General features: G+C 46.4%; 1 protein-coding gene across 1 annotated transcript in view; it reads right to left on the bottom strand.

The window, feature by feature from the left end:
- Window positions 1-3562: 3562 nt before the first annotated feature.
- LOC141096455 (uncharacterized) overlaps window positions 3563-20390 on the bottom strand; it is a 51518-nt gene continuing 34690 nt past the window's right edge. The window contains exon 2 of the transcript XR_012233689.1: window positions 3563-5616. The gene's annotated coding sequence lies outside the window, so the exon portion shown is untranslated. The remainder of the gene's footprint in view (window positions 5617-20390) is intronic.

Genomic DNA, 20390 nt, shown 5'->3' with positions numbered 1-20390 from the left:
TCCTGTGCTTCTACTTTTTTCCTCATGAGGCGGTTATATTTTGATGTGACACATGGTTTGACACTGCCATAATTTTGCTCAGGCCACAAGCTCCTCATCCTCTTAGCCAACCAAGTTATTAAGTTTAGTTACTTGATACATGAACTATTCTGACCCTGTGTATCTGGCCTGTATGGCCCAATTAGATATGCCACCCTGGGTAGAAAGCACACCCTAGAAGGCCACATGTCTAGGCTACTGGCAGCAAATGTGACCGATCAGATATGTAAAATTGATAATATTTCCTGTCACATTGCAGTGGAAGATGCTGCTGCAACATCACCCATTCTGGAGGAGCAGGGCAACATGAGCAGCAGCCCAACTGCCCAGATCCGGGGCTCCCCACAGCCTGCTGGAACATCCCGGCGAGGACGAAGAAGGCGCCAAATCCCTGCACAAGATACCAGGACCAATGTGGACACAGGGTTTTAAATTATCCAAAGTCAAAGGATCAAAATAGACTACTCACTTGATAATGCCGAGAAATGGCGTGCTGCCCTTATTCAAGTAGTCACTTTTTTGCCTGCTAAATATATTCCAGAATCAAGGCGAACAGCCTCAAGAACATCACGCTCTCTCTATGTATTATCAAGTGACTAGTCTGTTTTGATCCTTTGACTTTCCCAGTATAGCTTGGTGAAATATAGTCTTTTTTACAGACATGTAATATGTGTCAGAAACGCGTAAGGTAGCCTTGGCTGTCATGGTGGCTTATTAATATGATTATCAAACATTCCTAAGAAATGTGAGTTTTATCTTTTTTATATAATTTTGTTGATGGAGAACACATCTTTTTTCCTTTGGATTCAAAATGTCTAATGTAGCAAGTTTGTTATAACATTCTGTTTGTTTTGGAAATGTGTGCAAATTTTATACTTCAAAAATGTTCACATCTGCAAAAAGGGCAATTTGTCCCATTGCCCCAGTTATCATATGGCACAAATATGTTTGCCTTTAAAAAAAGAAACAAAAAAAAGGCAAAAGTAAAAATTTGTCTACTACAATTTATGTCTCTGTCTCAATTATCAAAAACCGTGTCAGCATACTAACATACGCTTAACAATGCCATTAAACAGACATAGAATCAAAAGGGGTAGAAATATATATATTTAGACACACATACAAGCAAAAATTATAACATAGACACAGCATGCTCTTGCCAAGAAGTTTCCCCCTCAGGTGACATAAAGTAATTAGTAAAAATATCACGCACTTTTAGCCCAGAGAGCGGTCTACATTGAGGGTTGAAAGGTGGTCTCACCCTACGCACATTGTCCGGCCTACGCACAACACCAGCAGAGGAGGAACAATCATGTATCCTGGTGAAGTTATGAAGAACCACACAGGCTTTTACTACTTCATTTACATTTTGCTCACTCAGCTGAATGGCAGACTGGAGTACCCGCCATTTGGCTCAAAGAATGCCAAAGGAACACTCCACCAGTCACCGAGCACGTGATAGACGCAAGTTAAAAATTCTGCGCCTGTGGTCAAGGTTGCGCCGGGGATATGGCCTCATGACATTGCGTATTAACTGAAACGCCTCATCTGCCACAAGGACATAAGGGACTGATTCTTGAGTGGAGCCTGGTAGCTGGCGTGGTGGTGGTAGATCCAGCTGGTTGGTGCGTAGCCGCCGAGCCATAATGGAAGTATTGAAGACTCGAGAGTCTCCCGTCCTTCCATAGGCCCCAATGTCAACAATTATAAACTTGTATTTAGGGTTGGCCAGAGCCAACAATGCAACAGAAAAGTATTGTTTATAATTGAAGAATTGGGAGCCAGAGTTTGGCGGCTTACGCACCCGGATATGTTTGCCATCAAGGGCCCCAATACAATTAGGAAACTGGCATTCCTCCTCAAAGTCCCTTGATATCCTCAACCAGTCTTCCATCCGGGGCTCGGGCATGACGACTTGATGTAGTGTTGTCCAGATTTCAATAGATGTTGACCTGACTATGCCTGAAATGGTAGATCTTCCAATGAGAAACTCATGGTGGAGGGCGGCATAAGACAGGCCAGTGGACAGGAAGCTGTAGAACAACAGAAAAGGAAGATTTTAGAATGCACAAGTTACAAAAACACCAGGTACATACATACAAAACTTGTTAGGAATTCAGAACGAATAACACACACATCTTTGTTTGCCCAATTACTAAGTGATATTCAGTACATATTACACATAACATTCTGGTCTGTAAGTTGAAACATATGTGGACTAAGATGAGGGCATTAATCTTAGTCCAATAAGCCAAAAATACATACTTTGGGCAACACATTATGAACATAGAGAATGTGGTTGTGTAGTACATACCGTATTGTGAGTAGAAGTCGCTCCTCTGCAGATATAGCTTTGCGCATCCTAGTGTCCTGAAAGGTTATCCCAGGGCGCACTGTCTCCAAGAGTCGATCAAATGTTGCAAGGCTCATGCGACAGTATTGGTAGAATTTGACAGGATGCTCCCGCATAGAAGAATAGAGGCGGTGAAAATGACCTCTTGTGAGTCGTTGCCTCAAAAGTGGATGGACCCACATGCGTCTCCTCCTCCACGGATCCACTATCACTGGGTATGGTTGGCCAAAGCGGCGTGACAAAAGCCAGTTGAAGAGAACCTGCTCAGTTGTGTTGAAACTCAGACTGTTACACCAACACACCTAGTGAATGCAAGGTCACAAATGGACAGAATGGAGGCAGCCACCTGTTCCTGAGGCAATAAATAGGGTTCAGGCTAATGATTTAAATAGTTAGCAGGCCTCAAAACCGTTAAATGTCCATTTTGCAAGGCTGCGAGAAAATCTCGCCATACGGATTGCATACGGATCCCATACGGATTACATACGGATGCTGACATGCGCAAAATACGCGACCACACCTTGCGTACGGATGACATAAGGAGCACTATTTAGGGGTCATTCATCCGTATTACGCATGTAAACTACGGACCGTATTTTGCGTCGGTTAGTGTGACCCCGGCCATAGGATCAGCTACACATCTTGCTACCTATTAACAACTGCTGGATCAATTTACTCTCAGATTGTAATCACTGTATTGCAATGACCAATGCAATATACCAGTCTAATAATTTGATGTTACCTGAAAAATTATTCCTACCTTTTGCAGCAATTTCCCTCCATTTTTACATGCAAATTGAGGCTGTTTCGGCCATACTTAATGTAATGTAGAGACCTTCAGTATGTGAATAGAAGTGGATTCCTAGAACTTGTCACCTTGTAAGTCCATCGGGAAATATACAATTAGATGGGGAGAAAATTACTAACCGCAGAAAAAACAGTATAAGGGCTCATACTCACTTGTGAGAGATTCGCACCATTCTCGGGAGAGTCTCTCGCATGAAAACCTGGCACTGCCGCCAGCACTAGCACTGGAGCACGCGGCGGCGGCATAGAAATACATGTAGCCGCACGCTCCAGTCCGAGTGCCGGTGGCAGTGCCAGGTTTTCATGCGAGATACTCGCAGGAGAATCGTACGAGTCTCTCACAAGTGAGTATGAGCCCTAAAGATGACAGTAATATATATAAACCTGGGGCTGTAGAGGAACACAGTGCAGGATTTTTGCACGATCTTTTCGAAAGTTCAATATTATTTTGTTGATTTAGACTTATATTACTATCCTCTTTCTTTCCTTTGCTGCTTTTATAGGGATTCATAAAAGTGTGTTGTAATGGACCTTGTTCACTTAGTATGTTACAAATGCTATGTGTGATTTATCATCTAAAGAGGTGTGTGTATGTGTATACATACAGCGCATGAAATAAGTATTGAATAGATCACCATTTTCTAAGTAAACATATTTCTAAACACATATTTGTCGTTAACAACCCATTGAACCCACAAAGGCAAAGAAATATGATGTTCATAAATTATGTGTAAGAATGTAAAAATGACTCAGAAAAAAATATTGAACACAGGAAGAAAGAGAGGTGCTAAAAGCCATGGATAGCCACGACACCAGCTAAAATCTATAGGTAATTAAAAAGCAATCCTGCTAGTGAAAAATAATATCAGCTGGTTCAACTGATTGCCTAGAAAAAGGTGTCTCATTACCAAGGTGCCACACAAGAAATAGCTCATAATGGGTAAAACAAGTGAGCTGTCTCAAGACCTTCACAACCTTATTGTTCCAAAACCTACTGATGGCATTGTTGACGGAAGACTTCCTAAACTCATTTTGTCTCATCGACAAAATATATGTTTGGGGGTTATTTATTCCTTTGGGGTTCTACTCCGGGGCAGTTTAGCGTTCCCCTTTCTTGCTTTAGGCTTAGTTAATTCTGTGGCTGTGCCGAGGCGTCTAGGGCATTGTAGGTACGTCCCATGGCTAATTCTAGTTGTGTTGTCAGTTTTAGGGGTCTGCAATCTGCTAAGTTACTAACCTTTCTGGTTATCTGGTTACCTAGCCTATTCCCCGGTTATCCTCCTCGGTTACCTAATCATAACAGTTAGGGCTAGGGCTAGGGTAAGAGTTAGGGCTAAGGTTAGGGCTAGGGTTAGGGCTAGGGTTAGGGCTGAGATTAGGGTTAGTGGTGTGTTGGGGTTAGGGTTGGAGTTAGAATTGGGGGGTTTCCACTGTTTAGGCACATCAGGTGCTCTCCAAACACAACATGGCGTCTGATCTCAATTTTATCCAATTCTGCGTAGAAAAAGTCAAACGGTGCTCCTACCCTTCCAAGCTCTGCCATGTGCCCAAACAGTGGTTTACCCCCATATATGGGGTATCAGCCTACTCAGGACAAATTGCACAACAACACTTGGGGTCAAATATCTCCTGTTACCCTTGGGAAAATAAAAAATTGGGGGCAAAAATATCGTTTTCGTGGAAAAAAATATATGATTTTTTTATTTTTATGGCTCTACCTTATAAACTTCTCTGAAGCACTTGGTAGTTCAAAGTGCTCACCACACATCTAGATGAGTTCTTTGGGAGGTCTAGTTTCCCAAATGGGGTCACTTGTGGGGTGTTTCAACAGTTTAGGCACATCAGAGGCTCTCCAAACACGACATGACACCTGCAGAACATTCCATCAAAGTCTGCATTCCAAAACGTCACTACTTCCCTTCCAAGCCCCGACGTGTGCCCATACAGTAGTTTTCTCCAACAAATGGGGTATCAGCGTACTCAGGACAAATTTGACAACAACTTTTGGGGTCCAATTTCTTCTGTTACAATTGGGAAAATAAAAAAATGGGGACTAAAAGATCATGCTTGTGGAAAAAATATGATTTTTTTATTTTCACGACCGGGCGTTATAAACTTCTATGAAGCACTTGGGGGTTCATAGTGCTCACCATGCATCTAGATAAGTTCCTTTGGGGTGTAGTCTCCAAAATGGGGTCAGTTGTGGAGGGTTTCAATAGGTTAGGCACATCAGAGGCTCTCCAAACGCGATATGACACCCGCAGAACATTCCATCAAAGTCTCCATTCCAAAACGTCACTACATCCCTTCCAAGACCTGACGGGTGCCCATACAGTAGTTTTCTCCCACATATGGGGTATAAGCCTCTTCGGGACAAATTGCACAACATCTTTTGGAGTCCAATTTCTACTGTTACCCTAGGGAAAATAAAAAAATTGGGACAATTTGAGCGCCAAAGACAAGCCCCACACAGTGCCAAAGACAGGCCCCTCACAGTGCAAAAGACAGGCCCCACACAGTGCCAAAGACAAGCCCCACATAGTGCCAAATACAAGCCCCACACAGTACCAAAGACATGCCCCACTCAGTGCCAAAGACAAGCCCCACACAGTGCCAAAGACAAGCCTCCGGCTCCACTGTCTCTAGTATTTCCCCTGGCCTCCAACCCCGCCAGTGACAGCTCTGAAGTGGCGTCTGCACAATCCACACTTGTTCCTGTGTTACTGTGGCTCAGTCACATCAGTTGATCCCCAGATGTGTGTCTGGCAAGGTCTCCTGCTCAGTCCTCATTCACACTACTAGTAATGGGAATGTGGACAGAGCAGGAGACATTGCCGGACACACATCAGGGGATCAACTGATGTGACTGAGCCCCAGTAACTCAGGAACAAGTGTGGATTGTGCAGACGCCACTTCAGATCAGCAACTGGCGGGGTTGGAGGCCAGGGAAAAACTAGAGACAATGGTGCCAGAGGCCTAAGTGGAGCACGGTTAAAAATCAGTAGTAGTTTGAATGTGGATGGAGCAGGAGACTTTGCCGTCTACACAGCATGGAAACAGCTGGCGTTTCTGAACCCCACTAACACAGGAGCTAGTGTGTTTTTCTCTGTGAAGACGGCACTTCTGAACACCAACTGGCGTTGTTGGAGCCCAGGATGAGGCATGGAGCAGGCTGAGGCCTGATGTTGTTGGCATGTGGAGGCAGCAGGAGACTTTGCTGTCTACACAGCAGGGGAACAGCTGGCATTATTAAACCCCACTAACACAGGAGCTAGTGTGTTTTTCTCTGGGAAGACGACACTTCTGAACACCAACTGGCGTTGTTGGAGCCCAGGTTGAGGCATGGAGCAGGCCGAGGCCTGATGGTTTGGCATGTGGAGTCAGCAGGAGACATTGCCGCCTACACAGCAGGGAAACAGCTGGCGTTACTGAACCCCACTAACACAGGAGCTTGTGTGTTTTTCTCTGGAAAGACGATACTTCTGAACACCAACTGGCGTTGTTGGAGCCCAGGTTGAGGCATGGAGCAGGCTGAGGGCTGATGTTGTTGGCATGTGGAGGCAGCAGGAGACTTTGCCGTCTACACAGCAAGGGAACAGCTGGCATTACTGAACCCCACTAACACAGGAGCTAGTGTGTTTTTATCTCTGAAGACGGCACTTCTGAACACCAACTAGCGTTGTTGGAGCCCAAGTTGAGGCATGGAGCAGGCTGAGGCCTGATGTTTTGGGCACGTGGAGTCAGCAGGAGACATTGCCATCTACACAGCAGGGGAACAGCTGGCGTTACTGAACCCCACTAACACAGGAGCTAGTGTGTTTTTCTCTGGGAAGACGGCACTTCTGAACACCAACTGGCATTATTGGAGCCCAGGATGAGGCATGGAGCAGGCTGAGGGCTGATGTTGTTGGCATGTGGAGGCAGCAGGAGACTTTGCCGTCTACACAGCAGGGGAAGAGCTGGCATTACTGAACCCCACTAACACAGGAGCTAGTTTGTTTTTCTCTGGGAAGACGACACTTCTGAACACCAACTAGCGTTGTTGGAGCCTAGGTTGAGGCATGGAGCAGGCTGAGGCCTGATGTTTTGGGCATGTGGAGTCAGCAGGAGACATTGCCGTCTACACAGCAGGGGAACATCTGGCGTTACTGAACCCCACTAACACAGGAGCTAGTGTGTTTTTCTCTGGGAAGACGACACTTCTGAACACCAACTAGCCTTGTTGGTGCCCAGGTTGAGGCATGGAGCAGGCTGAGGCCTGATGTTTGGGGCATGTGGAGTCAGCAGGAGAAATTGCCGTCCACACAGCAGGGGAGCAGCTGGCATTACTGAACCACACTGACACAGGAGCGAGTGTTTCTATCTGTGCGGACGGCACTTCCAAGCAACAACTGGCTGTGTTGAAGCCCAGGATCAATCATGGGGCAGGCTGAGGCCTACTTGAGGCAAGTTTTATATCGGGAATAATGGGAATGTGGACAGAGCAGGAGACCTTGCCGGACACACATCAGGGGATCAATTGACGTGACTGAGGCCAAGTAACACTGGAACAAGTGTGGATTATGCAGACGCCACTTAAGAGCTGTCACTGGCGGGGTTGGAGGCCAGGGGAAATACTAGAGACAGTACAGCCAGAGGCCTAAATGGAGCAGGGTTAAAAATCAGTAGTAGTTTAAATGTAGATGGAGCAGACTTTGCCATCCACACAGCAGGGGAGCAGCTGGCATAACTGAACCCCACTAACACAGAAGCTTGTGTTTTTCTCTGTGCAGACAACACTTCTGAGCGACAACTGGCTGTGTTGAAGCCCAGGGATTATAGTTCAGGTGGTAGAAACATGAACACAACAGGAGACCTGGATACTGTTGCCAACCAATAATTTATTCGGGAAGAGGACTGGCAAAATCTGGCGAGATCCAGGCCTTGTTCTTTTTCAGAAAAGTAAGCCGGTTAACGTTATCGGAAGATAGTCGTGTGCGACGGTCTGTTAGTACACCACCTGCGGCACTAAAGACGCGTTCCGATAATACACTGGCAGCAGGGCAAGCCAGCACCTCCAATGCATACTGGCTAAGCTCTGGCCATGTATCCAGCTTAGAGACCCAAAACTTGAAGGGGGAAGAGCCATCTGGGAGTACACTAACAGGGCAAGACATGTAGTCTGTCACCATCTGACGAAAACGTTGCCTCCTGCTGACTGGAGCCGTCTGTGATGGTGTAGACAATTGTGGCAGACACACAAAACTTTGCCACATTTGGGCCATAGTGGTCTTGCCTTGTGCTGAGGCGCTGCCTCTGCTCCCTCTTTGTGCCGAGTTTCCTCCAATGCCTCGACGCACAGAGCTGCTTTGTAAAGCACTAGCACCACTGCTGTCGGGTGGAATGGAAAACATGATGGACTGCACCAGTGTGTCTTGGTACTCCCGCAGTTTACGCTCCCGGTTCAACGGTGGTATGAGGCTTTGTAAGTTGTCCCGGTAGCGAGGATCTAGGAGGGTGTACACCCAATAATCAGTCGTGTTGAGAATGTGGGCAATGCGGCGATCGTTTCTCAGGCACTGCAGCATGAAATCAACCATGTGCTGCAGACTCCCAACTGCCAAAGAAACGCTGTCCTTTGCTTGAGGCGTCATTTCTGCCTGCTCTGCATCACCCCACCCTCGCTGTACATACTGACTAGAGGATTGTGTACCTCCCTCCTCTGGAGAGATGTCTTCCTCCTCCATCGACTCCTCATCATCCTCCTCACAAAGTGTCCCCTGCCTAGACCTTTGTGAGGAACCACGTAGCGCAGACTGTCCAGAAGCAGATGGCATTTGGGACTCCTCATCCTTCACCTCTTCCAAAACCTCATCCCTTAGTGCTTGCAGTGTTTTTTGAAGCAGGCAGATAAGGGGGACAGTCATGCTGACTAGTGCATCAACTGCATTCGCCATCAGTGTGGAATAATCGAAGGCACGCAAAATGAGGCAGATGTCCTTCATAAAGGCCCACTCAGTGGTGCTGAAGTGTGACCGGCGCACAGTGTGACTTGTTTGCACCTGATGCAACTGGTACTCCATGACTGCTGCCTGCTGCTCACACAACCGCTCCAACATATGTAACGTTGAATTCCACCTGGTGGGTAGGTCACATATGATGCGATGTTCCGGGAGGCGTAATTGGCGCTGCAGAACAGCAAGGCGCGATCTTGCCGTGCAAGAACGCCGCAAGTGAGCGCACTCTATGCGGACCTTGTGCAGCAGTGCATCAAGATCCGGATAGTCCCTCAGAAAGCTCTGCACGACTAAGTTGAGTACATGTGCCAGACATGGGATGTGAGTGAGGTTGCCTAGGCCAAGAGCTGCCACCAGATTTCGGCCATTGTCACACACTACCAAGCCTGGTTGGAGATTCGCTGGCAGAAACCACACGTCACTCTCCTGCTTGATGGCATTCCAGAGCTCCTGCGCTGTGTGGCTTCGATTCCCCAAAGAAATTAATTTGAGTACGGCCTGTTGACGTTTGGCCACGGCTGTGCTCATATCGGTCGTAGCAGGCTCCTGCTGCGCTGTTTCTGAGGAACTGGAGGAGTCAATGTGTACAGACTGGATTCCTGCAATCCGAGGAGTTGGCAGAACACGTACAGCGCCATTCTCCAGATCTGTACCCGGCTCCACAACATTGACCCAATGGGCAGTGAGGGAAAGGTTTCGTCTCTGTCCACGTTACTGGTCCACGCATCGGTGGTCAGGTGGACCTTGCTACTGACGGCATTTAGTAGCGCATGTTGTATTTTTCCCTCCACATGTTTTTGCAGGGCAGGGACGGCTCGCCTGCTGAAATAAAAGCGGCTCGGCACGGTGTATTGTGGGACTGCCAATGCCATCAAGTCCCGGAAGGTGTCAGTCTCCACCAGCCTGAATGAGAGCATTTCAAGTGCCAGTAGCTTGGCAATGCCAGCATTCAGAGCCTGTGCTCGGTGATGGTTTGCCGAGTATGGCCACCTTTTATCCCATGCCTGTGCTACCGATGGCTGTAGAGTGGCCTGGGAGTGTGAGGAGGACTGGGAACGTGGTGCTGTGGGTGGAAGTTCACTGGGTCTCCGGACAACAGTGCCAGAGGTTCTTCCTTGGCGATCCTGTGAGGAAGCCGAACCAGCTGTGTGTGAGCTGGAGGAAGAGGCCCCAATACGAGCTGAAGAGGTGGTAGGTGGTGCTGTACGTTGGCCTACATCTTCAGTGTGTCTGTGTAACTCCACCTCGTGCTTGGTCCGCACATGTTTCCACATATTTGTGGTATTGAGGTTGCTGACATTTTTGCCTCTTTTAACTTTCTGATGACAAACTTGCATTTGACAAAGCAAATGTCATCTGCAACTGTGTCAAAAAAAGGACCACGCACTGCAAGTCTTGGGAGCACCCGTTTTGCCTTCTGAAAGAGGAATGCTCCTACCGGGTGCCGAAGTGGAGGCTACAGGCAACCATGTTTGCCCCCTCCCTCCTGTTTTGTCCATTCGGGGAATCTCTTCCTCAGAGCTGCTCCCACCACCTTTCTGTTCCTCATGCCATGATGGGTCAAGGACCTCATCATCTACACTCCCCTCCTCAAACACCTGCTTCTCCTGAGTTGTCTCGCCAGCACCGTACGCACCAGAAAGTGGTAACTGAGTCTCGTCATCATCTGATGCGTACTGAGGTGTGCTGACCATAGGCACTGGCCCACACGCCTCTTCAGATTCAGAGGGACAAAGAAGTTGCGCATCATTGCATACTCCCTCTTCTTCACATTCTGGAATGCTGCTTGGCTGGCCCCCTCTTTCCAAACCAACAGATTCAGAGAACAGAAGTATAGACTGTGATGGCTCCTGTCCAGGGCTCTCTGACTGCCTGGGCACTTTGGCAGGTGGTGAAGAGACAGATGGTTGCTCTTCGGTGCTCTGGCCCTGAGAGGATGTGGAAGTAATTGAAGTCGATGCGTTAGCTGCCATCTATCCGACAACGGCTTCAATTTGTTCCTCCCGCAGCAGTGGGGTACGGAGAGGTCCTACAAAGCTGCGCATAAAGGACTGTTGCCTGCTAAAACTGGGGGATGCTGACTCACTGGTGCCCACAGCAGGCACAATCCCCACGTCCTCTCCCTGCAGAATCCCCACGTCCTCTCCCTGCTGAAACTCCATGCCCACGCCCACGTGCCTTACTCCCTGCCTTCTTCATCTTGCTAGACTGAGAAAGAAAGGCAGAAAAGTACAAAGGGGGTCCTTAGTGTGCTTATTCCTGAACAGCTGGTTACAGGTAGAAGAAACACTAATTTTATGAAGTGTGTGTCGACTACACTTTAATAGGAGCTAATGTGGCCTACACAACTTTCAAATGTAGTGTTTGGTGAACTTTATTGTTTTTTTTGTGAAAAAAAAACTAAAAGGATGTGACCAAAGATTTGAAAGTGATAGTATCACCAACTTTCTGGAGCTATTACAATGCAGGCAGGTAACCTATAATGCAAAAGATGAGGCTCCAAAAAAATTGGGCAATACTAATCTGGCTGCATATGAAGGGCACAAGCCAGAAAAAGGCTCCTCTATCTACTCCTATATAGTGTTTGCAACCAACCAATGTAGATGGATATGGATGGATGAACACTAATAGGAGAAGAAAAAATGAGCTGCAATTAAAGAAAAATATATGTGAGGCAGTGACGCACGCTGATCGGCCTACAACCAGACGTAGCTGCAGGACACACTACTCAGCGTGAGCTGCACTCACACACAGTCAGAGACCTCTCAGACTGCCGAGAACAGTGCAGCTAAGTGGACACTAGCACTGAAAGGCTGCAGAAAGGCTCCGCTGTCTACTCCTAGAGTGTTTGCAACCACCGTATATGGATATGGATGGATGCACACTAATAGGAGAAGAAAAAATGAGCTGCAATTAAAGAAGAATATGTGTGAGGCAGTGACGCACGCTGAGCGGCCTACAACCAGACGTAGCTGCAGGACACAATACTGAGCGTGAGCTGCACTCACACACAGTCAGAGACCACTCAGACAGCCGTGAACAGTGCAGCTAAGTGGGCACTAGCACTGAAAGGCTGCAGAAAGGCTCCGCTGTCTACTACTAGTGTTTGCAACCAACGTATATGGATACGGATGGAAGCACACTAGATAGAATTTTTGAAAAATAAGCAGCTCAAAAAGAAAAATATGTATGAGGCAGCAGTGATGCATGCTGGGCGGCCTACAACCAGATGTGGCTGCAGGACCCACTCCACAGCGTGAGCTGCACTCACACAGCCCTTCAGGTATTCAGCGGCTTCAGGTATTTGTGGGCCCCGGGTGAAAGAGTCTCAGTGGCCCCTTTAACACAGACCACAATTCATAAAGCACAGATACAGCAGAGACATATAGGTATACAATGGCTAAAGATTTCACTTCTTACATTACATGAGTGATAACTATTGTACAATAGGTCAGAAACCAGACAGTATAGCCCTCCATACAGAATAATGACCCCCATATAATGCTTCATACAGAATAATGAGCCCCATATTATATAATATAATGCTCCCTACAGAATAATGAGCCCCATATTATATAATATAATGCTCTATACAGAATAATGAGGCCCATATTATATAATATAATGCTCCATACAGAATACTGAGCCCCATATAATGCTCCTGTTAGCGTGGCTGGTCTGGAGCCGGAATCTCCAGGAGTGGACCCTCTGGGCCGTGGCACCGAGGGGCCCCGGGCGAGCTGCCAGGTGGAACCGACCCCTATACAGGGACCGTTAGGAGCAGGCCCAGGGGTTCGAGTACCATGGTAGCCGGTACCGAGAGGGGCTGCTCAGGATGGACTGGAGGAGTGTGGGACTGAAGTGTAGATGACAGGACAGAGATGGAACACAGGAGACAGGAGTGGAGTAAGACTAGACTGGAACGTGGAGGGACTGATGTGTAGATGACAGGACAGAGCTGGAACACAGGAGACAGGAGTGGAGTAAGACAGTAGACTGGAACGTGGAGGGATAACTGGAGCAGGAACACAGGAGACAGGATTAGAGGAGGACGGAAGGACTGGAGCAGGATGGAACTGGAACACCGGTGGCAGGACTGGAGAAGGACGGAAGGACTGGAGCAGGATGGAACAGGAACACCGGAGGCAGGACTGGAGTAGGACGGAAGGACTGGAGCAGGATGGAACAGGAACACTGGAGGCAGGACTGGAGTAGGATGGAACAGGAACACCGGAGGCAGGACTAGAGTAGGACGGAACAGGAACACCGGAGGCAGGACTGGAGTAGGACGGAAGGACTGGAGCAGGATGGAACAGGAACACTGGAGGCAGGACTGGAGTAGGACGGAAGGAACACCGGAGGCAGGACTGGAGTAGAACGGAACAGGAACACCGGAGGCAGGACTGGAGTACAGCAGGGGACACGGATAGCAGGACTGCGAGGCTGCTGCAGAGAGCACCCGAGAGCGGAACGGTGAGACTGCAGAGTGCACACGAAGAAGCGGGGCCCAGTGTGCTAGGAAACACAACGATCAGGCGCCTCCCTCAGGGGGAAGCGGCCTGAAATGCCCCTGTCTGGCCTGCCATTGGTCAGGGGGTGCTTCCGGGTCAGGGCATAGCCGGAGCACTAGAAGCAGAAGGGAGGCGCGGCCTATGGCGCATGCGCATTGCATGCAGAGACGCCGTCGACCATGCGCCTGTAAGAGGTGACCGCCGTGGCTGTTGGGCGGCAAGGGGCTGCAGCGTGGGAGCAATGGCCGGGTGAGTATGCAGAGATGGCATGAAAGCGGAGGCCGTGTGAGTATGTCTGAACGGCGTGACAGCTCCATACATTATAATGAGCCCCATATAATGCTCAATACAGTATAATGAGCCCCATATATTGCTCCATTCATAATGATGAGCCCCCTATAATGCTCCATACAGTATTATGGGTACCACATAGTGCTCCATACAGAATAATGAGCCCCATATAGTGCTCCATACAGTATTATGGCCCCATCTATTGATCCATTCATAATAATGAGCCTCATATAATGCTCCATACAGAATAATGAGCCCCATATATTACTCCATACAGAATAATGAGCCCCATATATTGCTCCATACAGAATAATGAGCCCCATATATTGCTCCATACAGAATAATGAGCCCCATATAATGCTCTATACAGTATAATGAACCCCATATAATGCTCCATACAGAATAATGAGCCCCATATAATGATCCATACATCATAATGAGCCCCATATAATGCTCCATACAGAATGAGCCCCCATATAATGCTCCAAACAGTATTACCACATAGTCCTCCATACAGTGTAATGAGGCCCATATATTGCTCATACAGAATAATAAGCCCCATATAATGCTCCATATAGAATAATGAGGCCCATATATTGCTCCATAAAGAATAATGAGCCCCATATAATGCTCCATACAGTATTATGGGTACCACATAGTGCTCCATACAGTATAATGAGCCCTATATATTGCTCCATACAGTATAATGAGCCCCATACATTATTCTGTATGGAGCAATGAGCCCCATATATTGCTCCATACAGAATAATGATCCCCATATATTGCTCCAAGCAGTATAATGAGACCCATATAACGCCCCAAAACACTATAATGAGCCCCATATAATGCTCCAAACAGTGTAATGAGCCCCATATAATACTCAATACAGTATAATGAGCCCCATACCTTGCTCCATACAGAATGGGCCCCATATAATGCTCCATACAGAATAAGTTCCATATAATGCTCCGTACTTTATATGATGGGCCCTATATATTGCTCCAAACAGAATGGGCTCCATATGATGCTCCATATATAATGGGCTCCATATGATGCTGAATTATATCATGGGCCCTATGTAGTGCTCCAAACATAATGGGCCCTATATGATGTTCCAGTATATAATGGGCCCTATATTATGCTTCTGCACTGTAACTGTTCAGGCAGAGGGAGTACAGACGTGACGTCACTGCACCCTCTGACCTGAAACATTACAGTCAGAAGACGCCTCAGCGGAGGAGCGGGAAGAGGTAAGTATCGCAAGTGCGGCTGCCCTGAGCAAGCGGGGAGGGGTGGACTCTTTATTAGCCATGTGGCAACATTTCAGTTCCACAGCAGAGAAAAGATTATGTTATGGATCTGAAACATTGCCACATGGGCTTATAAAGAGTCCACCTCACAATTTATCAGAGTGATTATATATATATATATATATATATATACATATACACACACATAATAAGCACAGATACTGAGAATTACATCATGTATACAAGATAGAAGTAGAATCATAGAATCGTAGAGTTGGAAGGGACCTCCTGGGCCATCTGGTCCAACCCCCTGCTCAAAGCAGGATTCGCTAAATCATCCCTGTCAGATGTCTGTCCAGCCTCTGAAGACTTCCATTGAAGGAGAACTCACCACTTCTCGTGGCAGCCTGTTCCACTCATTGATCACTCTAACTGTCAAAAAGTTTTTTCTAATATCTAATCTGTGTCTCCTCCCATTCAGTTTCATCCCATTGCTTCTAGTCTTTCCTTGTGCAAATGAGAATAAAGTTGATCCTTCTACAATGTGACAGCCCTTTAGATATTTGTAGACAGCTATTAAGTCTCCTCTCAGTCTTCTCTTTTGCAAACTAAACATTCCCAAATCCTGCAACCTTTCCTCATAAGACAGGGTTTGCAGACCGGTCACCATTCTGGTCGCTCTTTTCTGAACTTGCTCCAGTTTGTTGATGTCTTTTTTAAAATGTGGTGCCCAAAACTGGACACAATATACCAGATGAGGTATACACAGCTCTACAATATATACTGTGGTAAGGAATATAGAGTGGAGCTGTGTATATAGTATATAGTGGGACTCACCCCCCGCAGACACGCTCATAGACATGCATGCAGATATGCACACAGAGACGCTCGCACACACTCACTTAGATAAGTACATAGACATGCTTATAGACACTCTTATAAACGCACGCACACAGACAGACATGCTTATAAACAATCACACGGAGACTCGCACGCATGCAAGCAGACACACACGCAAGCAAACACGCATGCAGATATGCATGCAGGCATGCAAGCAGACATGAACGCAAGCAAACACGAACGCAAGCAGACATGCAGTCTAGCTTGCAGACATGCAGTCAAGCTTGCAGGCATGCTTATAGAAATGATTATAAACACGCATGCAGACATGCTTATAGACACACCCACAGACACGCTTGCAACACGCATAAGACACACTTATAGACATGCTTATAGACATGCTCACATGCATACACGCACATAGACAGACACACAGACACTCATGCACGCATGCAGACATACACACACACATGCAGTCACATACATATTTGAAGACTTATATACAAAAAAAGTTATAAAATTAATATCTACTGACATATAAATATACAGAATTAACATACATGTACCCGCTTATTAGGGGAGGTTTTTTTTTCCTTCACCCGACTTTTCTCTGACCCAACATGATCCTTTGATGTTCCTCTCTAGCAGGAAGATAGCAGTGCAGGGCACACTGTATTATAGCATTTTAGCAAACAGGGCCGTGTCTGTCTGCTAGCTGTGATGAGGCCGGGCCGGCACACAAAATTTAAAGGCGCAGTGCTGGCCCGGCGGAAGAAGCAGTCTTTCTTGTGTCCCTGCACAGTGTTGGAGGAGCCGCCTGGGGAGGTATATGCCTCTCTGCAGAGCAGTGGATCCCTGGCTGGGGCTGGTGGTGAGTAGCGCAGGGAAGAGGTCCAGTGCCTGTGCACTGCAGTACTCTGCTCTGCCCTCAACAGGACAGAATGCTGTAGATAAGCCGACGATGGCAACAGCTCATAGGGCTAAAAATAGGTGTCAGATTCCCTTTAAGTGCCCTACGCAAAGCAGTAATCCAAACATTTCCTACTTCCTGCTACCAAGCATGCACCAGGCCATTTTCCCCACTCTTTTGCCCGGTGTGCCGTCCATGCGTTACACAAGCATGTGTTAAAAAATCTGAACCGTGCTCTCACCAACGCCGTAACCGGGAAGGTCCACCTAACAACAGACACCTGGACAAGTTGTTGTGGACAGGGACGATATATTTCTTTCACAGCGCACCAGGTTGAACCTGGTGGAGGGTGGGACAAAGGCGCAAACTGGAACATCACACATCCTAACCACGCCAAGAATAGCGGGCCCAACTTCTGTCACTGGTTCTGCCTCTTCATAGTACACTTCCTCTCTCCCCTCCTCCTGCTCCTCATCCTCTGCTGAACTACCCTCCCCATCACTGCCAAGCTGGGACCTGTGCAGCAGCGCATTGGCAAAGCGGCAACACGCTTTTGCTGAAGCTGATCTCTTTAGGTCATAAACCACACACTGCAGCAGAGATGTCGCAAGCTTTAAAACAGACCAATCAGTGGCTCTCCCCGCTGCATCTCCAACCCGGTCTGGTCATCTGCGATAATGGGCGTAACCAGGTGGTGGCTTTAAAGGTTGGCAAGCTGATACACGTGCCATGCACGGCTCACGTGCTGAACCTAGTTGTTCACAATTCTGTCTAAGGTGACAAAAGAATTTCTGTAGTACTCAAGGTTCCTAAGAGCACAGTGGCCTCCATAATCCTTACATGGAAGAAGTTTGGGACCATCAGAAGTCTTCTTAGACCTGGCCAGCCAAACTGAGCAATCGTGGGAGAACAACCTTGGTTAGAGAGCTAAAGAAGAACCCCAAGATCACTGTGGCTGAGCTCCACAGATGCAGTAGGGAGATGGGAGAAAGTTCCACAAAGTCAATTATCAGTGCAACCCTCCACCAGTCGGGCCTTTATGGCAGAGTGGTCTGATGGAAGCTTCTCCTCGGTGCAAGACATATGAAAGCCCGCATAGAGTTTGCTAAAAAACACATGAAGGACTCCCAGACTATGAGAAATAAGATTCTCTGGTCTGATGAGATGAAGATAGAACTTTTTGGTGATAATTCAAAGCGGTATGTGTGGAGAAAACCAGGCACTGCTCATCACCTGCCCAATACAATCCCAACAGTGAAACATGGTGGTGGCAGTATCATGCTATGGGGGTGTTTTTCAGCTGCAGGGACCGGACGACTGGTTGCAATTGAAGGAAACATGAATGCGGCCAAGTACAGAGATATCCTGGATGAAAACCTCTTCCAGAGTGCTCTGGACCTCAGACTTGGCCGAAGGGTCACCTTCCAAAAAGACAATGACCCTAAGCACACAGCTAAAATAACAAAAGAGTGGCTAAAGAACAACTCTGTGACAATTCTTGACTTGCCCAGCAAGAGCCCTGACCTAAACCCAACTGAACATCTCTGGAGAGAAGTGAAAATGGCTGTCCACGTTCACCATCCAACCTGATGGAACTGGAGAGGATCTGCAAGGAAGAATGGCAGAGGATCCCCAAATCCATGTGTGAAAAACCTATTGCATCATTACCAAGAAGATTCATGGCTGTACTAACTCAAAAGGTGCTTCTACTCAATACTGAGCAAAGGGTCTGAATACTTATGACCATGTGATATTTCAGTTTTTCTTTTTTAGTACTTTTTTTATTCAGTCAAGATGGGGTGCAGAGTGTACATTAATGAGAAAAAAATGAAATTTTCTGAATTTAACAAATGGCTGCAATGAAGCAGAGTGAAAAATTTGAAGCGGTCTGAATACTTTCTGTACCCACTGTGTATATATATATATATATATATATATATATATATATATATATATAATGTTTTACATGTATACTTCATGTCAACAAATCTCACCGACAATAACATACAAACTCTATTGTCCAATTTATGTGCACTGTAGACTTATTCTTTTTTTCCTATCCCACTGTAACATATCACCACTTTTCTGTGGATGTATGTTTTTTAACTTTTTGCCTATTTTTAATTATATGTAATAAGGAATATTATAATCAACAAATTGTCATAATTATTGAGGGTGGACCATGCTTTCCCTTTTGATGTGTAGTTATGGTACATACTGTAGTACAGTGCCGGGTGTAATAAGAACAGTTCCTAGAAAACAAGCACCAACAAAGACTATAAAATACAGTTTATAGCTGTTCTCAGTGCAGAGCTGCTTAGCTAAAAGTATAAAGCGAGGAGTATGTGCACAGGAAATGCTTAGTTAGTTTTTGCTTTCTATTTTTGCATACAAAAGTAGTTTTTATTAAAAAAATATATATATAATCTCAACATCTAAAGCTTTCGTTATCCTGATCGTTTTAAACCTCTAAAATCTTTTACATCTCCTATACGCAACCTTCTGGCCAAGTGAGTTTTTAAGTAGTCCTATGTATGACAATTGAAAGGTATCAGAGATCCATTTTATTATCAATGAACTAGCGCTCCCCCTCGTGGATATTAAAAATATTGCATACAGGAAATTTGCCACTAAAAATGTCCATACAGTAAAACACTCCTCAACAATGAAATTGCAACATCAAAAAGGAAACGTTGTGGAATTATGGAAAATACAAGATGAATAGACATGTTACTGATATGGAAATGATGAAAAATTAAAAAAAAAAAAAATCAAATTTTTCAGTAGTATGTGCGCCACACAGAGAAATCCTAACACAGCCTTGGCTGCTATTAATAAGTTAATTAACACCTTCCTGGCAAGCACTGTATATATATATGGCTCCCCCTGCATATATGTGGTGCACTCTGAGCTCTGCCACGATCGAGTGTGGGTGTCAGGTCTATGTGAGAGCTGACGCCCACAATCTGCGCTAGCATCGATTGCGGGCATTTAACTCCTGTGTGAAGCCACTGTCAATAGTGACAGCGATATCGCGGGGCATCGCAGAGGGAGGGAGCTCCCTCTGTGCTCCCATCAGCACAACACAATGCGATTCTCGGTATCCATAGTAACCATGGGCCCAAAGATGGCGGCGGGGTGCCTGTCAGTTCATGCTGAGAGCAAGAGTTGACACACCTCCTCCCTGCATGTCAGACGCTGCATTAATCTAAGTATTAGATCAGTGGTTTGTTACTATACAGGTGATGTTGCATTCTGGAACAATGTAAAAAAGTTAATAACATATTGAAAAAAAAAAATCACAAAATAAAGAACAAAAAAAGAAAGATATTAATCCAATAAATACATTTATGTAAAAAGAAAAACAAAACCACATTTGGTATTGCCGCATCT

This window comes from Dendrobates tinctorius, unplaced genomic scaffold (genome assembly GCF_039654945.1).
Source record: "Dendrobates tinctorius isolate UK_male_01 unplaced genomic scaffold, ASM3965494v1 ptg000075l, whole genome shotgun sequence".
Taxonomy (NCBI): domain Eukaryota; kingdom Metazoa; phylum Chordata; class Amphibia; order Anura; family Dendrobatidae; genus Dendrobates; species Dendrobates tinctorius.
Note: the sequence above shows the minus strand (reverse complement) of the source record. Positions and strands in the feature narration are given on the sequence as shown.